Here is a 22410-nt window from a genome sequence, read left to right as displayed (position 1 = left end):
ATATCTAATCTTAATCTACCCGCTTTCAGTTTAAAGCCACTACCCCTTGTCCTATCACTACATGCCCTTGTAAAAAGTCCCTCTCTGGCTTTCTTGTAGGCCCACTTTTAGGTACTAGAAGGCTGCTATAAGGTCACCCTGGAGCCTTCTCTTCTCCAGGCTGAAGAACCCCAACTGTCTCAGCCTGTCTTCACAGGAGAGGTACTCCAGCCCTCTAATCATCTTTGTGGCCCTCCTCTGGACCTGCTGCAACAGGTCCACATCCTTCTTATGTTGGGGGCCTCAGAGCTGAACACAGTACTCCAGGTGGACTCCCATGAGAGCAGAGTAGAGGGGGAGAATCACCGCATTCTACCTGCTGGTTATGCTTCTTTTGGTGCAGCCCAGGATACGGCTGGATTTCTGGGTAGCAAATGCACCCTGCTGGGTCTTGTTGAGCTTCTCATCAACCAACACCCCCAAGTCCTTCTCCTCAGGGCTGGTCTCAATCCACTCATCCCCCAGCCTGTGTTTGTGTATGGGATTGTCCTGACCCATGTGCAGGAACTTGCATTTGGTCTTCTTGAACTTCATGAGGTTCACACAGGCCCACCTCTCAAGCCTGTCAGGGTCCCTCTGGATGGCATCCCTTCCCTCCAGCATGTCAACTGCAATACACAACTTGATGTCATTGGCAAACTTGCTGAGGGCGCACTCAATCCCACTGCCCGTGTCACCAACAAAGTTGTTAAACAGTGCTGGTCCCAATACCTACCCCTGAGGAACACCACTTGTCACTGCTTTCCACTTGGACATCAGGCTATTGACTGCAACTCGTTGAGTGTGACTTTCCAAACACTTCCTTATCCACTGAGTGGTCCATCCATCAAATCCATGTCTCTCCATTTTAGATACAAGGATGTTGCGTGGCCTAATATCACATGATGTGCACAGGTCCAGGTAGGTGATGTCAGTTGCTCTTCCCTTATCCACCAGTGCTGTAACCCCGTTGTGGAAGGCCACCAAATTTGACAAGCACAATTTGCCCTTAGTGAAGCCATGTTGGCTGTCACTTTTTGTGCACAGATGCCTCTCACCATTTGTAATTTGAATCATAAACAGTATGTTCATGGCATAGTCCTGTATGACTTATTACTCTTTAATTACAAATGATTCTTTTATGTTTAATTTTGAAATTACTGAAAACAATAATAATTTTGAGGAGAGGATTATGTAATGGGAATTCCATTATACAAAAATGCTGCCTATAGGAGTACAAGTTCTTCTTTTTTCTTCTATGCTTTTCTTAAAATAATTATTTTTCCAAATTATTTGCCATTTTATCATGGTATTTGTTAGATTTTAGAGTTATTTCCTTTGCCATGCTGCATTGTTCTTGAAGATTTGTTAAGTGACTTTTGGCTTTTCTCATAGCCTTCCTTAAAAAAGTTAGATTTCAAAAATTAAATGAAGATTAAATGTCAGCCAAACCAACAATCCAGAAGCTCAGTGACCCAATTATGAAAATATAAAACTGGCAATCTCCAGAATGGACGTATACACATGACCTGAATCCCCTTGACAGATGAGAGTTATATTTTGCCTTTTATTGGACCATCTGTCATTAGCTCATCTCTAACTTCTAACTGCTGTTTCTCACTCTTACTTTGCTCTGCAGTGATCTGTTCAGACAATGGAGTGGGTAAGCATTGGAGAAAGTCTTCATCCTGTGTGTCCCAGAAGCTAAGGGCGAAATTTCTGTGAAACAGATTTCAAGTCTTGAAGGTAATTATCTAGATGGGTAAACCCTGTAGAAAGGAAGTTTTTGCTTCTGAGGAGAAACCACAACAGCATGACGACAACAGGAAAACTGGACTTTTAGCAAAGAGGAAAAGAAGAGGTGAGAGATGAAGCCATCTTGCTTATTACTTTTCTTTGTGGTTTTTCTTCCTCCTTCTCCTTCTCCTTCTCCTTCTCCTTCTCCTTCTCCTTCTCCTCCTCCTTCTCCTTGTCCTTCTCCTTCTCCTCCTTTTTCCTTCTTCTCCTCCTCCTCCTCCTTCTCCTCCTCTTCCTCCTCCTGGCAAGCAATACTTTGTCAGGTGGGATATTCCAGGGCCTCTACAATTACAGTAGGCACCTAAATCCATTAGACCTCTTTTCAGTAAGATGAAGATAGAATGTAAATAATATTATTTATTTGCAGCATCAAAAATAGAGAAGAATTAATTATTTCTTTAAGGCTAAATGAAGTAATGAAACTACATTACCCCACTAATACTCCTTTTAAATTAAAAAGGGTTTTTGTCCCTTATCCAGATGATCTTTTACTTTCTCCTGGCCAGGTAGTAACCTGGGTTTCAGTCCTGTGTATATTTTATATCACAGGTTACTAGTGTTTGTGAGACCATAACTCAAACAACTCACCCATTAGCAAGAGTGTCTGTCAGACAAGATTTTTGGGACAATCTTCTCAGGTTAGTTCATTTTCCAACTTCTTTGCTTTCATAGCTAATGCGTCTTTTGCTGTCTTCAGGAGGTCTAGATGGATTTAATTTCTCACCCTAAATCATTATATTCCTTACCTACTTTCTTGTCATTAATTGAAACTTTTTTTTGCATTTGTTTTCTGTTTTTTTTGTTGTTTTGTTGTTTGTTTTGGTTTTGTTTTGTTTTGTTTTGTTTGGTTTGGTTTGGTTTGGTTTGGTTTGGTTTAGCAGAGGTATCCTCTCTTGAACCTGACTTTTAGTTATTGCCTTTTGAACCAACAAGGGATAAAATTATCTTCTTTCTTGTCATTACTGTATTTGTCCTGGTTTAGTGTCTTTTGAACGGACCTTATATTGTCTATCAGTCGCTATACTACACCCCCCCCAAAAAAAAGTAAAAAAAAAAATCAAGAAGCAACAACAAAAAAACCCCACCCTGCCCTGAAACAGACACATGCATAGCATAAATTTAAATCATTCATTATAGGCCTATGGTGTAGCTCAGACACAATGGCCACTAACCACCACTGATGAGAAAATGGACATGGGATACCTGATATCCAAACATATACACAACAGACTATAGATAAATTGTCATCACCATTAACTGTATTGTTACTAATATTGCTACAGAAAAGTTTTTCTACAAGAAGTTGGACCGTCAGTAAGATTTGACCAGCTTCTGTAAAGGTGAGTGCTATTTTTCCTGCTGTTTTAGTAGAAGAAGTAGTCTCTCTAGGTGCTAATACCACTTCTTATTATTGTACAATATAATAAAATTTTTCCTCCTCTAAATGTGGTGTCTAGATGCTAGAAGATATTTTACCTGTCAAGGAAATGGCTAAATGGATGACAAACAACATATACTTCTTTGCTTAGTAAATGACTAAGAGAGAGAAGGTAAATGAAAATGGTCCTTGATGGAATTTATTTAGTAGATTTATCCTTCAATTAAAACTAATGACCAGAAAAGTGATCCTTTTACCTATGGACAGCTTTCTCTGTTACAAAGCAAAAGTCATTATTCCATATTATTCTTATTACATCTATCCATCCTGCTTTAATGTAAAAGTCACACAGGCAAGACTGTCAAATGCAGTTCAGATTTTTTTTTTTTATTGGTTTTGATAGACTTTGAAAGACAGTTCTGATTTTGGACCTCAAAGCTAACAGTGACCTTTCATTGCAAGGATTTTTGAATGCAATGAGCACATTTATTAATATTAATCCCAGGTTAGCTCTTATGTGAGTTCCTCCTACTGACATTTACAGCAACCCAACAACTATGACCTTATTTTAAGGTTTAAAACAACCCTCTCAGCTGCTTTATTAATGATAAGAATTAAAACAAAATGAAAATAAGAACTTTTTTTTGGTATTTATTTTATTTCTTAAAGATTCAGTGAGATAGATACAAAATGAAAAGAGTTGTACTTTCTAAACACAAACGCTGTGATGTTCTTTTATAAATGTCATCCTCAGCTACAGGGTCAAATAATGCAGAAAACTTGATTCATGAATATTTTCATGAAGAGCATTGACAAGACCATCTGACTTATTTCTTGAGGTCACATTATTTACAGTTGATAAGTGACTTGGTTGGTCACTTGGAATTAGCCAACATGTTCACAATTCCGAAGTCTTCCACTTACTTTGCTACAATTATGACTTTCACGGGAATCCGTGTGTTCTTTGTTTATTCCTTTTTACTGCTTTTCTGCTGAAAATGGCTATGTGTGATCCATAATGAAGTAGGAATTTTAATTCATAGTCTTTCTGCTGAGAGCGCAAGCTACATAAAACGTTGTTGTGGTTTAACCCTAGCCAGCAACCAAGCACCATGCAGCCGCTTGCTCACTCCTCCCCACTCCCAGTGGGATGGGGAGGAGAATCAGAAAAAAAAAAGTAAAACTGGTAGGTTGAGATAAGAACAGTTTAATAACTAAACTAAGCTAAAATCTACTACTACTACTACTACTACTACTACTACTACTACTACCACCACCACCACCAATAATAATACAACAATAATAATAATGATGATGATTAAGAGAAATACAACAAAAAGAGAGAGAAACAAAACCCAGGAAAAGACAAGTGATGCACAATGCAATTGCTCACCACCTGCTGATGGATGCCCAAGCAGCAATCTGCCCCTCTTGGCCAAGCCCCTGCAGTTTATATACCGAGCATGACATCATATGGTATGGAACATCCCTCTGGGTACTTTAGGTCAGTTGTCCTGGCCAAGCTCCCTCCCAGCTTCTTGTATACCTGCTTTCTGGCAGAGCATGGGAAACTGAAAAATCCTTAACTTAGGATAAGCGCTACCTAACAACAACTAAAACATCAGTGTTTTATCAACATTATTCTCACACTGAATCCAAAATATGCTGTACCAGATACTAAGAAGAAAATTAACTCTATCCCAGCCAAAACCAGGGCAAACATATGGGAATTTAAATAACTAGCTGCTCTTCTGAGTTTTCTGTCAAGAACTTGGCTAAAAGAGACCTGTCTGAGCACAACAGCAAGCCTAGCTTGACTTTAGGTTATGTTTCTTACTGTGTTTGGTACTCCCTTCAGTTTCGTAAAAGCATCTTCTCTATCATGAAGGACACTACTGTGACTATGTGGCAACATAAGGAAAAGCAGTGACAACATTAGGTTGCAGAAATAATATTAGAATAAAATTGTTGTTTTGTCTCTTTTAGCTTGGGAAACATTTAAAATGGAAGCAGAAGGCAGAAGTCCTCAGACTTGGAAATGAGCAAAGGCACACTTGATGCTTGATTTTGACTTGTTTTCAAGGCATTTTTATAGGGTTTTGGTAACCTGAGTGTTTTGTTAGATGCAATTTAACAAAATAAGATTCATCTTCATGTATCTCAGGTATGAACATAACTAATTTGTTGAACTTGTAAGGCTGCATGACTACAGTCAATACTGTATTAATAAGATCAAAAAAGAATCAAAGATCATGAGGACATGTTTATTACTATAGATTTCAGTGTACAAAAACCAAAGTAATAAGATTATTCATTATGCCAGGTCCAATTTTTTCACAAAGCTAGGAGTGAAAAACATAATCTAGCAGGTGGAATCTCCTCAGTAGCCATCTGAAGCACTGCAGTTTCATGATTGCTGTCTGCCCTCCCTGGTGATGAACCTTTAAGTTCTGTTAAAAACCATATTTTGTGGATACAGGTGGGCAGGGGCATTGTGTCTCATAAGGAATTAAGCACTTTTTAATGGCTAACCAAGCATAAAGAGAGTCAGCAACTGACTCCTGTGGTAGATGAGGACCACTGACGACTTGCTTTTTGGATAGGGAGAGATACAAGATATTCTTTCTATTTTGGCTTCACAGGAAGCAGATGAAGGTATATTCAGGTATAAAGAGCAGAGGAAGGACTTAAATTTGAATGAACTGCAAAGTTAGGTCTGGATTTATATTTAGTGTCATGCAATAAAAACTTCAGTGGGAACTAGAGACTGGAGCTTTGAACAGGTTTTTTATAGAAGTTTATGGAGGAAGAAAAATCTTGTGTCTCTCATTTAATGCTAGCTTAAATGAATATCTAGGATATTCTTCTTTCATTTCTATTCAGTCACTCCTACAAATTCTTCAGCTGAAATGTCTGCTTTTTGTTTAGTACATAAATATCTTTATTTGCTATTAGATTAGTTTTGAGAATGGTTTTAGTGTGGGGAAATCTGAAAGTATTTAATCCCTTTTGGGATGACTATTCCAAAACCAAGAGCTTCTGGATGCCTTTGATGTGACCACCAATCCATCACATATTCCCCCAGGTATCTAAGTAGAGAAAAGGATTGCATCTTGCTGCCTGGGCTGTTCTGCATCTTGCTGTGTGGGTTTTCCTGAGAGCTGGAAACAGGAGCATCTGTGAGGGATATGTATCTTCTAGTCTCCATAAGACAGAAAATCTCTTCATAGTGTGGCGAAATAGTGGGCAACATGCCTGAAGCTTGAGCGTCCCAAGGGACATGTAACAACTCAAGATAATAACTTTACTAACTAAATTAGGGGAATACTATGTGATTTAGGTAACAAATCATATATTATCAAATAATGTAGCAAGTGACTAAAGTAGCACTCTTAAATTATTTCAAACATATCCATATAAAGTATAACATTCATACTGAGTGCATCATTACAAATCAGTCTGGGGAAAGTTTACCAAGAGAAAAAATAGAAACATTGTTCCTTATAAATAGTTTGCCTTTGTGTTTATGGAACAGTCAACATAATTTATAGAAAGATTTTCCTTTTTGGGGAATATTTTTTCTATCATTTCCCTCCAGATACACAGTATTTGTAATTTGCTATACATTATTCACATACATATGCATATCATCTACATGGTGGTGACAAACAGACATTGATAAATTGAACTAATTCTGTGGGGGGGTGATTTAAATTCTCAATCCCAGTAGACAGAGTCATTTTAATATGATGAATAAAGCAAGCAAATAAATATTTCCTTTCTCCCAAATGTGGAAAGAATTATTTCCTTTTCTCACACAAATATGGACTTCCCTTCTACAAACTACAGTGGAACAGAAGAATATTTAAATTACAATCTAGAGGTAATTAGAAGTAAGGTAAGTTTATGTATGTTTTGACCAAGTCAGTCTAGAAATAAACTGCAATCATTGCCAGAAAGGATTTCCCCCCCACCCCCGCTAATTTTCAAAGATCCTGTTCTAGGTGCGGATACAGTACACACAGGCTATTTTTAGGCATTTTAAAAACAGAAGGGAAAACAACAAGACTTTTCACTTTTCCATACTTCCTCATGCAGAAATCTTGTACTGTTGATAAAGGAGACACTTGGTATTAAAGGTGGAAAGAAGGTGTTTTATTTTGAAGTTATTTAATAAAAAACTCTTTAAAATTAGCATAATTTTCCTGTACAATGTTTAATACCTTCCAGTATAATGGAAAAACTTTAGTGCAGAGACTGTGATTTTTTTAATTGTTATTTCTCCTTAGAGACCCTGCCAATGAACAACATAAAAAGATGAAATGCAGAGCAAAAAGAAGCCCAAACCCATAGCTGCATTACTGCATACTGTGGGAAGCAAGCAATGAGTTATGTGACATGCCAAAGTAATGTTGATACTTTATACTAACATGCTACATTTCCAAGTGCGTATGTACTTCAACATGGTGTGGAGGCCCTGCTGCCTCAGTCTGGTTTGTAAGTATGTGTTTCACTTTTTAACTAAAGACCAATTTTAATAAATTCAGCAGAAGAATATGCATATCTGAAATAAAGAATGTCTTTTTGAGCTTTGTTGTGCAGGAGAGACTGCCCAGACCATTTTAGGATCAAGCCCACAGAGAAAATTTAATGCAGTTATTACAGTAAGCACCTATAAGTTACTGTGTTAAAGGTATATGCACTCTTTCATTGGTGAAATAAAATAAGTAATATGTAAATAGTGGTTTTGTAGTGATCATTTTAGTGATATTCAACTTTTGCTAAGTGAGACATGTTTGTTTGAATATCCTGCTCTTTGCAGGACAGCTTAGTAGTATGCATTTTCTCTACACTGTTCTTCAGCTTTAAAGCCAGTGCATTTCTAACCATGTAAAAGCCACTTCCTTATTTGTTATTTTTCTTAGATTCTACATGTGTAAGAATAAATTTTTATGGTTCTAATTACCTGCTAGCCATGAGATTCTAAATGCCAGATTTCCAAAGATATTTTTTAAAATTATTTTAAAAATTAAGAATTAATTTTCACTAGCATGCTTAAATCACAGGGTTCACTTGTCACTTTGTTTTCTGCTGTGAGAGCTGCAGTGGGTAAAGTACCTCTCAGAGGAGTTAAAACAGCTCTGGCTCACACAGAAAATATCGCAGCCTCTGGTTACAGTAGTTCAATCTATTCATAGTTAAAAAAAAAAAAAAAAAAAAAAAAGGGTTGTAACTTCTTTGCTTGTTGTTTATTGCTTCCAAAACCTATGAACTATTTTGTATTCCACTCAAATCCACCCACTTCCAGTAAGAAATGTAGCTTTTTAAAAAAATCTATGAAATATGCCAAGAACTGAAGAATAGCAGGACATGCAGCTGAAAGCATGAGAAAGGTTTTGTTGTCCGATTATAATTTCTAAGACTGACTGACAATTCAAGGAATATTCACATTCTTTACAAAAAGGTCAGTGACTCTGAAACAAATTATTCCAAACTCCATTTTGTCTGCCATTCGCATCCTCTTTTAATGTCCTTTAGGACTGTAACTCCTGCATGCATAGCTGCAAGTTAATTGGGAAAAAAAAAGTGGAGGCAACTAATCGTAGCAATGGAGCTATTTAGTTTGGAAAATATTTTGAACTACATTCATTTGAATAGTGAGGTGATATTGCTCTGGACTGCACATGTACTGCAACAAAAAGTTAGGTATTCTTCAGATATTTAAGAATAAGATCTGTATTTCTATATGTTCTAAAATGTCTTCTGATAAGAGGAAATTCTCATCCATGTGAAAACTAACTGTAGAGTTAGTTCAGAAAATTCAGCTTAGGACCCTGAAAATCTTTCAGTAGTTCCCCAGAGTTTTCCAGTTGGCTGTTTTGAAATCCCCAAAGAAACGTTTAATGGGTGGAAGTAAGTTGATAATTGACTTCTGACCTCCACTTGCATTCCATGCCACATCATATCAGGATACCTTCAGAAAGACTTTCACAATTAAAAAAAACAACACTAGAAATCACCCATAGTGTATTGAAGAAGCTGTGGGTGGCAAAACCTACTTGTATCTGAGTATTTAAAAATCTTTGATAAAACAGGGAAATGTTCTGAATGAATAAATATGTGAATAAAAACAATTTTAGTGTCCAGAAATCTAGCTGTCTAGAACTCTTAGGAGCAATAAATTAAACGAATTTGAGATAGTGGAGTCCATTTACCTCAGTGTTTTTCTTGCCTTGTTGATACTTGGCAGGACTGCTTAAGCATATCGTATATTCTTTGAGGAGAATTTTAAACAATTAAAAAGCATCATCTTTCAGCAGGGTTATGGTAAGTTTGTACCAGCTGCCAATCAATGAGATTTCATGATTCAGATTTGTTGTCACTTGGTATGAATTCCAGCTTTCTCCTTGATGCAAAACATTAGAACACTTAACAAAGTACAGATAAATGAGCATGAGGAAGGTAATGTGACAAGTTTTCAAAAACAAGTAGAATATCAAAAGACCCATTTCCAGAAGAAAAACAGTCTGAGAAAGATGACTAATATTGATGAGATGCTATTCCCCATCCTGCAAATTTGCTAGAGATCTTGAGGTTTTTGGGGTTGTTGTATTTTAAACACAAATATTTTAAACACTTGGTTTAAGATGTTGTAAATGAAGAATAGCTTTTTAAATATCATTTTTTTCTCAGAGGCTAAAGCTTTGCTTTTAGATTTTTTTTCTTTGCTTTTCTTCTAGTAAAATCTCTAACATAACTGGGTGGATGAAAAGGCCAGCAACTAATGTGCTGATTAAAAGTAAACTGTAATAGATTAATCAGAGTTTTAAATTGAAGCAAGAAACTGCAAAGAGAAATAATATATTCATTAGTTTTAGCAAAAGGACTATCAAACAAAAGTTAACTGTTTTAATAAAAAGATAACTATTTCATGTCATTATTGCAATTTGTCAGTCATGAGGGACTCTCTGTCTGAAAAATACCTAAATATTGCTACAGTTAGTTTAACAATGTTAGTGGTCAAACTGTACTTTTATGGTTCACATTACATTTCACACAACATTGACAAATTGTTCCTTACACAACCTGTAATTTGGTCAGGTTTGCTTTAATACTACAGTCATTTATCTTTGTCTTGAGAACTTGACATCTACATACGCAATTCAGTAAAGCTCTTAAGCTCATTTACTTTACAGTATGTTACTAAAGAGGTACTTATATTGTTCTGGTTTTGAGATTTCAGACCTGCTACTGAAATCTTAATACAGCATTGTCTTTCAAAAGGACAAAATCTGAGGGTATAAGGAGTATCTGCTAAAACTATTGACTATAACTTCAAGTTTCTTACTATCACCATTTTAGTGAGAACAGTGTCATTGAGGTCACGTAAGAAATTCTTTACATATTTTGCATCATTGCCTGGTGTTTCATGTGCAATGCACTGCTACTAGCTCTAACGATGAAAATTGGATTAAGAAATTTTCCTTGAGAGTTTGTACTCAGGCATATAAACCTAGTACATGATTCTGAGCCTTTCACTGCTCCTGGACGTCTATCTCCTGGATATCCTGTTTTAGTGTTTCATCTCTTTGCATAGTGTATGAGTCAGATCTTGTCAGCTATTTGCTAAATCTGCTAAATGTATTAAAGCTATTTTTATGGAACTGGACATAGCAAATTCACTTCAAATTTGAATGATGCATTCCATCTGTGGTAGTGGGCTGAACACCTGGGATTCACTTGCCTACGCAATATACACTTATGCAGAACCATCTCACTAAAGAGAATACAGAGAGCATTAAATCTTTTGTTTAATATTTTTTTCCCCATTGAGTGGTCTACAAAAATGATTATATGTTGAGACTGGTAATTAAAGCATTTTATTTCAATTATTTTTTTCTATATAATTATATCTTTGATTAGTATGCCACTTTTTAAAGTTTACTAAAATATTTATTTTATTTTCAAAGGAAATGTAACTGAAATAAATGTTTCTAATTAAATGTAATGTAATTTTGGAATAATATAGGTTTCTTCAGAAAATGCTGATTAATCAAAACTGACATTTACCTCATTCAAGGCAATTCTGACAGACCTTCTAATTTAAGTAAAAGGATTGTATTTTTTTTCTCTTTTGACATATTCAACATAAAAAAAATTGCCTTTCAGTTAGAAACAATCTTTCTTTTTGGCTATTCATTAATTTTTATTGTTTGATTTGGAAAGCTAAAATCTAAATGAAATAACTGTTTTGAGCATCTTTGATTCTATCAAATTTTCCATGTTCCCAAACAATTCAAAGATTTGGTTCTTTAAAATCTTAATTATAGTTCAGTCCATATTCTGAAGATCTAGACTGCAGAAAGTAACTTATGCACTCTGTCTATCCATAGTGCATGGCAATAGCTAGGTATACCTTAGTACAACAGTCAGTGTTACACTATACTGAATTATACTGTTTGAATTTGTTTAATTTATTTATTATTTGCTAAATTCTTCTTTTGGGAAAAATTTTTTGTTTAACATTTATTGTCACATAATACATGAACTTTAACAGTCCGTTTCTGGTCCACATTATAAAAATCTCCTTGAAGTGCTTATATAAATAAAGAAAACCTTTGAAAAGTTTTAATATGAAACAATAAATCTAGTTTTTATTCAGGATAACTTTTTATTCACTTCAACAAAAAGTCAACTTGACCACTGAACCCCTTGCTCTAATTGCTTGTTGTTATAAGTATTTGGGTATTAATCCTTGGTCTGGCTCTTTCTTTATCCCATCAGCATACATCTGTTAATCAATACCACCTCAAATTTATCAAATCCAGCTCCTTTACTTAGGACGATCCTCCTAAACAATTTATCTGGAAAACAATATAAAGGAAGGAAGAACAATTATTTTCCAATCTCTGGCATTTCCTTCAATGACAGTTTTAATTTGTATTTGAAGATCCAGTGTAATATAAAAATACTAATACTATTATTAGTTAGTGCATACATTTTTCATAAAGAAACTTTCTCTTCTGTGGGTAAAAAGATACTGCACTGAATAAGTATAATATTTAAAGCACAATGCCTTATACAACTGGAAGAAAAATGACCTCAAGGGCAATGCATAGACCAAAACAAAGAAAGCTGTGATTAATTAAATAAATTACCACTTTTCTGTCGTCAAAGTCTTGTAGCTGTAAGAATAGAGTTCTATTCTATAGAATATCATTCTATATTTCAGAATTTTTAACCTATAACCAGAGTTTATGTAACAAATAAGTCAGCTCTACATGTGAGATGGGAACCTAGAACAAAAATTGTTAAAGAAAAATGTTTAATTTTGATGGTGAACAGTCTGTTTGTATCAGACAGTTGTAGTGTAGCCAAACAAGATATACTTCAAGAACAGAATTTTCATGAGAAGTATAGCTGTACTTGAGTTTGCAACAGTTGTCTGCCCTATTCAGATGAGATTTTTACAATTCCCATGCAAACAGTCTTCTTACTTACAATCAGACTGTTGAAAGACATAAGATTACTTTTGGTCTTGGGGAAATATAGACCTCAAAAAAATCTACAAGAAAGCATAAGCATCTGACTTTTTTTAAACTATTTTATTTTATTTTATTTTATTTTATTTTATTTTTAAGCAAACTTACTTGAAATTGAGCCAGATCCTCACCCTGTTGGAAATCTAACACATGGCAGAAGACCAGGCAGCTTGTAGGGGATTTTCAGAGGACAGATATTCCAGGGTGATGCTACCCCTCAAAATGATTTTTTTGCCATTTGTTTTGAGAGCACAAAGAATAACTGTGCTTGTCAGTAACTTGTTGCAACTGAAATTTGCTAGGAAGATAAATATAAAAATTTTTTGTGTATCTAATTTATGAGCCCATCCAAGAGAAACACTAAACTTATTTTTTCCTCTCCTTTTTCCTTTTTGCTTTTTTTGTGTTTTTTTCCTTTTCCTTTTCCTTTCCCCTTCCCTTTCCCTTTCTCTTCCCCTTTTTCCTTTCCCTTTCTCTTTCCCTTAACTCTATACCAGGAGAAATATTTAAGATATTTTAGAACTGTAGCATAAACATTTTTTTTAATTTAATATTTTATATTTTTTACTTTAGAATTTATATTTAATAATTAGTTGTTTCAGACCACAAAGCAGTGCAGTTTTCCTTAAAACCAAATTTATTAGTGTACTACATCCCCTTTTGCCTATTTGTACAAAAGTGCACACATGTAATATAAGAAGAAATTAAAATACTTCTTTTTGATTTGATGGTGCAGTCCCATCACACCACAGTAATATCAGCAATCTTCAACTCAAATCCAGAACTGAAGAAAACAGATAGATTTTGTTAGGGGCGGGGGGCTGGGGGGAGAAAAAAGAAGAGTGCAATTCAGATACGTGGTTCCAAATTCCAGAAAAAATTAGAGTGACAAATTTACAGTTGTCTGCAACTTTAATTCTATCTTCTTGCATATCCGTTTTGCTCCTGATTGAGGTAAAAAGGCTGTGAAACAAAAGATATGTGACCAGGCATTAAAGCCTATTTTGTAAGTTATTTACAACAAGATTAAGATTGTACATGTAATTGTAACTTTTTTCCTGATTTTTCAGTAATTGACTCTGAAGCCTAATAAAGCTGCGTAAGACAGAATTTTAAAGAAATTATAAATAATTAACTAAAATACTACTGGAGTTACTGAAATACTATCTGGAATATCACTGTTCACTGGTTGCTTTTGTGTGCTCACTGGAATATGTGAAAATTAAGACTTAAGAAAAAGGACTTTGGTAGCTTACATTTGTCTTTGGTTGCAAATAGTGACATAAGAACTTTGCAAATAAGTGTGAGAACCTTTCCAAATTTTTATTTTTTAAAGATAACATGAGGAGTATTACCAGCTAGTGCAAGGGATATACACCTGGATCAGAACACAAAAGAAACTCTTTGTTACAAAACATTCAGAGCTGATTTTTCTAAGTGTAGTATTACCAGCTAGTGATTTTGTTTATTTTTTAATATTCCTGTAGCTATATTTTAACAGGTTTCTTTACCAGAAATGGGTTTAAGATATTTCTAGTCAAGGACCAGAAGGCTGCAAATCCGAAGTATTTGTACCATTCCTCAAATATCACCATGAAGAGAAGAGAAACAGTAATATGATGCATATGAGAAAGTCTAAAAATAATTCTATTTCGGGAGAAAGTAGAAATTATACCTTATCATGTTAATCCTGAATGTTTTATTATTTTTTTTTAGTATCTGCTCTACTCAAAAAACATAAGCACATACTTATTTCAAATCATAACATTACTTTTAAGTTACAGCTAAACATTCTTTTAAAATAATTATGTCTTCCTGAATCTAAGCAAAAAAAAGTTAAATTTTTCTCACATGAAGCAAATCACCAGCACCTTCTGGCATCAGTCTCTAATGTTACTTTTCAAACTGCTGTCCCTCATTTTCACTAGGAGTCCACCTACCTACACTATTAGGAAATAAGGGTCCAAAGTACTTTTCAAGGATTCAGGTCTTAGGTTGCACTTCCAATGCTTCCAATGTGAAAAATGATATCATGGAGCAATCTGAGACTATTCAGGTCCTGAAAGTTCAGCAGGTTTTACTTCTAAGTCAAGTCTATTTCTTAAGCAAAGAAAACCAGATTTTTTTGAATGTTGGAAAACATACAGGGAACTTCTTGTAAATGTATCCAAATTGTATTAACACATAATTAGGAATTCCACCACAGAAGAAATCCCTATGATTATTCCCTCTGTGAATATCAAAGTATCCTGGGAGTGAATATTTAAAGCTGAAATCTCTCCATCACTTGCAAATTTAAATGCAAAATTAAATTGTATTTAAAGAAAATCATCTCACTAACAATTCAGAATAAAGACTTATAAGTAAATGTGTCATTCTGAAGTAAATTTGATTTTTAAAAATTATTATGAAAAGCTTAACAAAGTATTGTCCCTTTGAAATTGAAATTTATTTATCTGTCTTGCTGTAAGTATGTAATACAATTAAAGAGATAATATAACAGAAAACATCACTTGTTAGCTACAGGATTCTAATTATCTACCATTGCACACACACACTTTTTACTTCATCAGCTTAGTTCCATTCATTCTCTAATACCACTACTTTGGTCAAAATATAACATACCAGACAGCTTTTTAAAAGAACTTTTCACTAATGTTTACTCTTTCAATTCTTGGGTTTTTTTCTGGTTTTTGTTTTTGTTTTTGTTTTGTTTTGTTTTGTTTTTTTCCCTGGTGGAGAACTTAGTGACCTATCAATTAACATCAGAATGAACTTGTCATTTTTCTGCTCAATTGTGATCCTTGCAGACATATTATCATACCTGTTCTTTTTAGCATTTATATTTCACATAATAATGAGTTAAGTTTAATCACTAAAGTTCTTATGTAATTTTTTTTTAATATAGATTTACTCATAGAATGACATATTTGGAAAAAAGAATTGTGATGCTATAGGGAGAAGTCCCTGAAATTATAGTGTCACTGACTGCTAAATCCTGTCATCTTTGCTGTCATGATCTTCTGTATTCTGGGGGCTTGTAAATTGAGCAGTAAAATAAATTCCTTTTGGAAAAAAAAGAAGAAGAATCAATTTGTGTTTAATACAAGTGAAAGGAGAGAACAGTCAAATTTGACGAATTTATATTAAAAAATGCAAAAAACCACGGTAGTTTCTGAGGAAAGTTTAGTATTTTCCCTTATTGTATTTTCATTTTACATTTTGATCAGAAGACTATTTGTTTTATCAAGTGTGAACCATTTGGTTTTGCTAATTTATTTACTAAATAGTTCAATTTATTCATAAACCATTTTTACATCTTAGTATGTTTCCTGACGAAAAAGATGTGTGCCTGAAAACTGTAACGGAATTCACATTTTATGCATCATGCTTAGGAGAAAGCCTCTAGCAAACCAGAACCATATAATACATCAATAATATTTAAAGACATGCTAATCAGCCTGAGAATACATGCTAGTATATTTATAATAAATTGTACGTTAATTTTTTTTTTCCTTAATTCAAATAATTTTCTTGTCTTTGGTTGACCACAGTTTCCCTCACAAGCCATTTTATCTGTGAGATGATAAGACCTTACTGTAAATAGATATCCAATGCAGGTTATTTTTTTTTTCCTTTTCTTAATTACCTTCTATGACATTACTTTTAGACTTACATGACTGTAAATTACACCATATTGATCAAAAGACATTCATCATGAATTTGGAAGATGAAGGTCTGGTGATCAAAAAGCACTAATTTGGCCAGAAACGTACGTTAACATGAACATCTTAAGTTGTACAAAGTACATCAGTGGAAAAGCTTTTCTCCAAAGTGTTTCTGACCACCTGAACTCAGTGAATAGGTTTTGGCTGCTAAATACAAGACATGCATGCTTGCATCAATAGATAGGGTCAAATTTGAGTGAGTAGCAAAGGGGGACACAACACCTAAGAACCGAACATCATGACATCAGTTACTGGTTTGGAGACAGGAAAGATTAAAAAAAAAAAAGAAAAAAAGTGATAGGAAAACTAGACCTTGAAAAAGTAGTTGGAAAAGGAGAAGGAACAGAACAGGAAAAATTTATTACCTAGATTTATCTTCTGTCTGTCACTAGAAAACAATAGAATTTAGGTTTATTTGCATGCTTCACATCAACCACAGATGCTCTAAGCCTTCTAAGAAAACCAGCTCTGGTCTGTATCAGCAGAAGTTTGTATCAACATCATCATCTTTTTCTCATAACTGGTCCCCTGTCCCCTTCATCCACATTTCCTTATCCAGATGAGTGAATGGACTAGCACTCACCTAGCTCTGTCAGAGAAGACCTTAGACAGCTAATCTGCTGTCTTCACTTCAGATTATAAACTGAAGCCTGAAGGACTGAAGAGGTGGGTTGTGAAGATGGTTGGCTTTATGTGTGAGAGAAGATCGCTCAAATTAGAATAATCCAGCATAGAGGAGAGGAATAACCATGGGATTTTAATGCAGTAAAAAAATTACAAAATGTTTAGTGATGTCTAATCAATCCCTCTCTTTTATATTCACCTTCAGTAGCAGAACAAAAGGGCACTCAAAGTAGTAGCAACTAAATTCAGGACAAATGAAAAAGACATTTTTTACGTGATACATATTCATTGCATGGAATTAATGGATAGAAAAAAATCAAAATTAAAAAATGTGGGTGGGGTTTTAAACTGATTCCTTCATGCTAAAGTAACTGCAACTGATTTTCCTGCCATGAATTCAATTTAAATCACTAAGGAAAGAGTAAATGAATTCCTGAGAGCCATGTGAACATGTCCTGGTTTCAGCTGGGATAGAGTTAACTGTCTTCCTAGTAGCTGGTACAGTGCTATGTTTTGAGTTCAGTATGTGAAGAATGTTGATAACACTGATGTTTTCAGTTGTTGCTCAGTAGTGTTTAGACTATAGTCAAGGATTTTTCAGTTTCTCATGCCCAGCCAGGGCACCTGACCCAAACTGGCCAACAGTGTATTCCATACCATGTGATGTCCCATCTAGTTTAGGAACTGGGAAGGGGGGGGCAGGGAATCGCTGCTCGGGGACTGGCTGGGTGTTGGTCGGTGGGTGGTGAGCAATTGCCCTGCGCATCATTTGTACATTCCAATCCTTTTATTACTACTGTTGGCATTTTATTAGTGTTATCATTATCATTATTAGTTTCTTCTTTTCTGTTCTATTAAACCGTTCTTATCTCAACCCACGAGTTTTACTTCTTTTCCCGATTTTCTCCCCCATCCCACTGGATGGGGGGGGAGTAAGTGAGCGGCTGCATGGTGCTTAGCTGCTGGCTGGGGTTAAACCACGACAGAACACCAGTTATGACATGGGTTAGGAAATAATTTTCACCCCTTGTCAGAACTGCACAATTTTCTTGTGCATTAGGGGAAATTTGCTTTGGGTATCTCTTCCATTCTCCTGATTCAATGACTCTTAGCTGATTTGACAAACCCTCTGTTCCTGTATGATTTTATCAAGCTCAGAAATCACAGGAATATTAGTTATTTATTTCCTTATGAAAATAGGCTTGTCAATATCCCAAACTATTAAAACATACCAACTTTTTTTACCAGAGGTGCTGGAGAACTTTAAAAATATCAATACTTGTTGAATCACAACCCTAGAGATATTCAGTCCTTCCCAAAATGAATAGATATATTTCCTTGAGTGAATGGTAAAAAGCAGAAAAGTATAGTAAGAAACAGCAATTGGTTCCCTAAAGGCAAGACCAAAACCAACTAGGAATGCAGCAGAACAAGTACTGGAAAAACAATGAAGAAATCCTAACAGTCCAGCATACATGGTATTTAATAAAACAAAATATGAATTGGCTTATTCAGAGTACAGAATTTAGGCCCCATATATATTCAAATGAAGAAGTTTTATACAAAGGTAATTAGGTACGTCAGAAGAGTAATCCCAAAGTCTCACAGGCAGAGCAGGAAACAAGGAGAAATACTGAGCTCTGACCTCCCAACCCTGTCAGAAATGAGACCATCTTTTTTAGGGCTACCTAGCAGATGTTTTGGTCACTTGAGCATACCCTTTCACAGGGTAGATACTTAAAAGCATAAGGCTTAAATTGCTTCCAAAACCTCTATCATTAATTAACATTTTTATAGCTCTTCTTTTTCATTCAGTTTTAATTTAATTAACACAAGACAAAGGCTTTGAAAGACATAGTTTTCATTGAAGCTTGTGCTATGAGGTTTTTTTTTTCTTCCTTGTCATTTCTTTCTTTTGTGGATGGAAAAAAACCCACAAAAAAACCCTAACCAAAACAAAAACCAAACAACAACAACAAAAAAACAAATGCAGAAACTCAACTTTGAAAAGAGCCCATAAAAATATAGACTGCAGTTCAACCTTTTGGCAGATGGACTAGGTGATCATTGCAGGTCCCTTCCAACTGTAAATATTCTATTCTATTCTATTCTATTCTATTCTACATGACACGAGGCCTGCTGGTGACAGATAGGGTACACCTGTCTCAAAGGGGGGAAAGGATCTTTGCAGAAGAGTTAGCAGGGCTCATTGAAAGAGGGACTTGAAGGGGGAAAGGGATAAAACTAGGCTTACTAGAGATAAGCTTGGGGGCGTCAAGTTTGAGGGACAGTGGGCTAGCAAGGTCCTTCAGTCTGCTCCATGGTGTGCTGAGTACTCTGGAGCACCTTTGAAATGTCCCTGTACTAATGTGCACAGCACCCTAGCCTTCTCAGTGGAGGCAGGGGATGGGGATCCATGTGGCAGCAAAGATGTGAGAGTTGTTGATGTATTAGAAAGCACAGAAGCAACTGAGAACAGTCACATAGGAATTAGGGCTTGTCCCTCAAAATAGGTGGCAAGATTAACAGCCCAACTGAAGTGCATCTACACCAATGCATGCAGCATGGTCAACAAACAGGAGTTGGAAGCCATTATGCAGCTGGAAAACTATGACATAATTGCAATCATGGAAACATGGTGGGATGACTCACAAACTAGAGTGCTGCAATGGATGGCTATAAAAACTTCAAACGTGATAATCAAGGAATGAGAGGTGGTGGGTAGCCCTGTATGTTAGGGAGTATTTTGACTGTCTAGAGCTTGACAATGGTGATGAAAAGGTCAAGTGTTTATGGGAGAGTCAAGGGAAAGGCCAACAAGGCAGATATCATGGTGGGAGTCTGATATAGACCACCTAACCAGGATGAAGACAGATGAAATATTCTGTAAGCAGCTGGAAGAAGTCTCACAATTGCTAGCCCTTGTTCTCATGGGGAACTTCAACTAACCAGATGTCTGCTGGAAATACAATACAGCAGTGAAGAAAGTTCAAACAGTCTAAGAAGTTCCTGGAGCATGTGGAAGACAACTTCCTGGCACAGTTGGTGAGTTAGCCCACTAGGGAAGGCATCCTGCTGGACCTGTCGTTTGCAAACAGAGAAGGACTTGTGGGTTATGTGATTGTTGGAGGCTGTCTTGGGCACAGCGATCATGAAATGATAGCCTTCAATTCTCAGAGAAGTAAGGAGGGTAGTTAGCAGAACTGCTACCTTGGATGTCCAGAGGGCAGACTTTGGCCTGTTCAGGGGCCTGGTTGACAGAGTGCCTTGGGAGACAGTCCTGAAGGGCAAAGGAGTCCTGGAACGCTGCTGTGCTGGTTTTGGCTGGGATAGGGTTAATTTTCTTCATAGGAGCTAGTATGGGGCTACGTTTTGAATTTGTGCTGGAAACAGTGTTGATAATACAGGGATGTTTTCATTACTGCTGAGGAGTGCTTACACAGAGTCCAGGCCTTTTCTGTTTCTCATACCACCCCACCAGGGAGCAGGCTGGGGGTGCACAAGAAGTTGGGAGGGCACACAGCTGGAACAGCTGACCCCAGCTGACCAAAGGGATATCCTGTGCTATATGACATCATGCTCAGCATATAAAGCTGGAGGCAGTAGAAGGAAGGGGCAGATGTTCAGAGTGATGCCATTTGTCTTCCCAAGTAACCGTTAGGTGTGATGGAGCCCTGCTTTCCTGGAGATGGCTGAACACCTGCCTGCTGATGGGAAGCAGTGAATGAATTCCTTATTTTCCTTTGCTTGTGCACACAGCTTTTGCTTTAGCTATTAAATTATCTTTATCTCAACCCATGAGTTTCTTAACTTTTCCTCTTCCAATTGTCTCCACCATCTCACTGGGAGGGAGTGAATGAGCAGCTGTGTGGGGCTGAGTTGCCAGCTGGGGTTAAACCACAACAGCTGGACATTCTTCAAGAAGGAAATCTTCAAGGTGCAGGAGCAGGCCACTCCCGTGTGCTGAAAGACAAGACAGCAGGGAAGAAGTCTGGCCTGGCTAAACAGAGAGCTTTGGCTTGAACTTGGGGGAAAAAAAAGAGAGTTTTTGACCTTTGGAAGAAGGGGCAGGCAACTCAGGAGGACTACAAAGATGTCATGAGGTTATGTGGGGAGAAAATTAGAAGGGCCAAAGCCCAACTAGAACTTAACCCAGCTACCGCAGTAAAAGGCAATAAAAGAAGTTTCTTTAAATACATTAACAACAAAAGGACGGCTAAGGAGAATCTCCATCCTTTATTGGATGCAGGGGGAAACACAGTGACAAAGGTTAATGAAAAGTATGAGGTACTTAATGCTTTCTTTGCCTCAGTCTTATACAGTAAAGACCAATTGTTCTCAGGCTACCCAGCCCAGTGAGCTTGAAGACGGGGATGGGGAGCAGAATGAAGCCCCATAATGCAAGGGGAAATGGTTAGTGACCTGCTACACCACTTAGACATATACATGTCTAGGGGGATGGATGGGATCTACTCAAGGGCACTGAGGGAGCTGGCAGAAGTGCTCACCAAGTCACTTTGCATCATTTTTCAGCAGTCCTGGCAAAACAGGGAGGTCCCAGCAGAGGTTAGCAAATGTGATGCCCATCTACAAGAAGGGCTGGAAGAAGATTCATGGAACTACAGGCCTGTCAGCCTGACCTTGGTGCTGGAGAAGGTTATGGAGCAGATCATCTTGAGTGCCATCACACAGCAGGTACAGCACAACCAGGTGATCAGGCCTAGTCAGCCTGGGTTTATGAAAGGCAGGTCCTGCCTGACTAACCTGATCTCCTTCTATGACAAGGCGACCCACTTAGTGGATGAGGGAAAGGCTGTGGATGTTGCTTACCTGGACTTTAGTAAAGTCTTTGAGACTGTTTCCCACAGCATTCTGCTGGAGAAACTGGCTGCTCATGGCTTGGATGGGCATACTCTTCACTGGGTAAAAAACTGGCTGGATGGCTGGGCCCAAAGAATGGCAGTGAGTGGAGGTAAATCTAGTTGGCAGCCAGTCACAGCTGGTGTTCCCTAGGGCTCAGTATTGTGGCCAGTTTTGTTTTAATATCTTTAGCAATGGTTTTGATGAGGGGATTGAGTGCACCCCCAGCAAGTCTGCAGGCGACACAAATTTGGGCAGGAGTGTTGACCTGCTTGAGGGTAGGAAGGCTCTACAGAGGGATCTGGACAGGCTGAACTGATGGGCTGAGGCCAGCTTTTTGAGGTTCAAAAAGCTTAAGTGCCGGGTCCTGCACTTGGGTCACAACAACCCCATGCAATGCTATAGGCTAGGGGAAGAGTAGGGAAAGCTGCCTGGTGGAAAATGACCTGAGGATGTTAGTCAA

The 22410-nt window shown here is 36.7% G+C and overlaps 1 long non-coding RNA gene across 1 annotated transcript in view; it reads left to right on the top strand.

The window, feature by feature from the left end:
- Positions 1–1588: 1588 nt before the first annotated feature.
- The window catches only part of LOC138683704 (uncharacterized), a 33278-nt gene continuing 12456 nt past the window's right edge, over positions 1589–22410 (top strand). Inside the window, exons 1-3 of the long non-coding RNA XR_011323110.1 lie at positions 1589–1764; positions 2365–2453; positions 3099–3155. This is a non-coding gene — a long non-coding RNA (uncharacterized lncRNA). The remainder of the gene's footprint in view (positions 1765–2364; positions 2454–3098; positions 3156–22410) is intronic.

The sequence above is a fragment of the Haliaeetus albicilla genome, chromosome Z, assembly GCF_947461875.1.
Source record: "Haliaeetus albicilla chromosome Z, bHalAlb1.1, whole genome shotgun sequence".
NCBI classification, from domain to species: domain Eukaryota; kingdom Metazoa; phylum Chordata; class Aves; order Accipitriformes; family Accipitridae; genus Haliaeetus; species Haliaeetus albicilla.
Note: the sequence above shows the minus strand (reverse complement) of the source record. Positions and strands in the feature narration are given on the sequence as shown.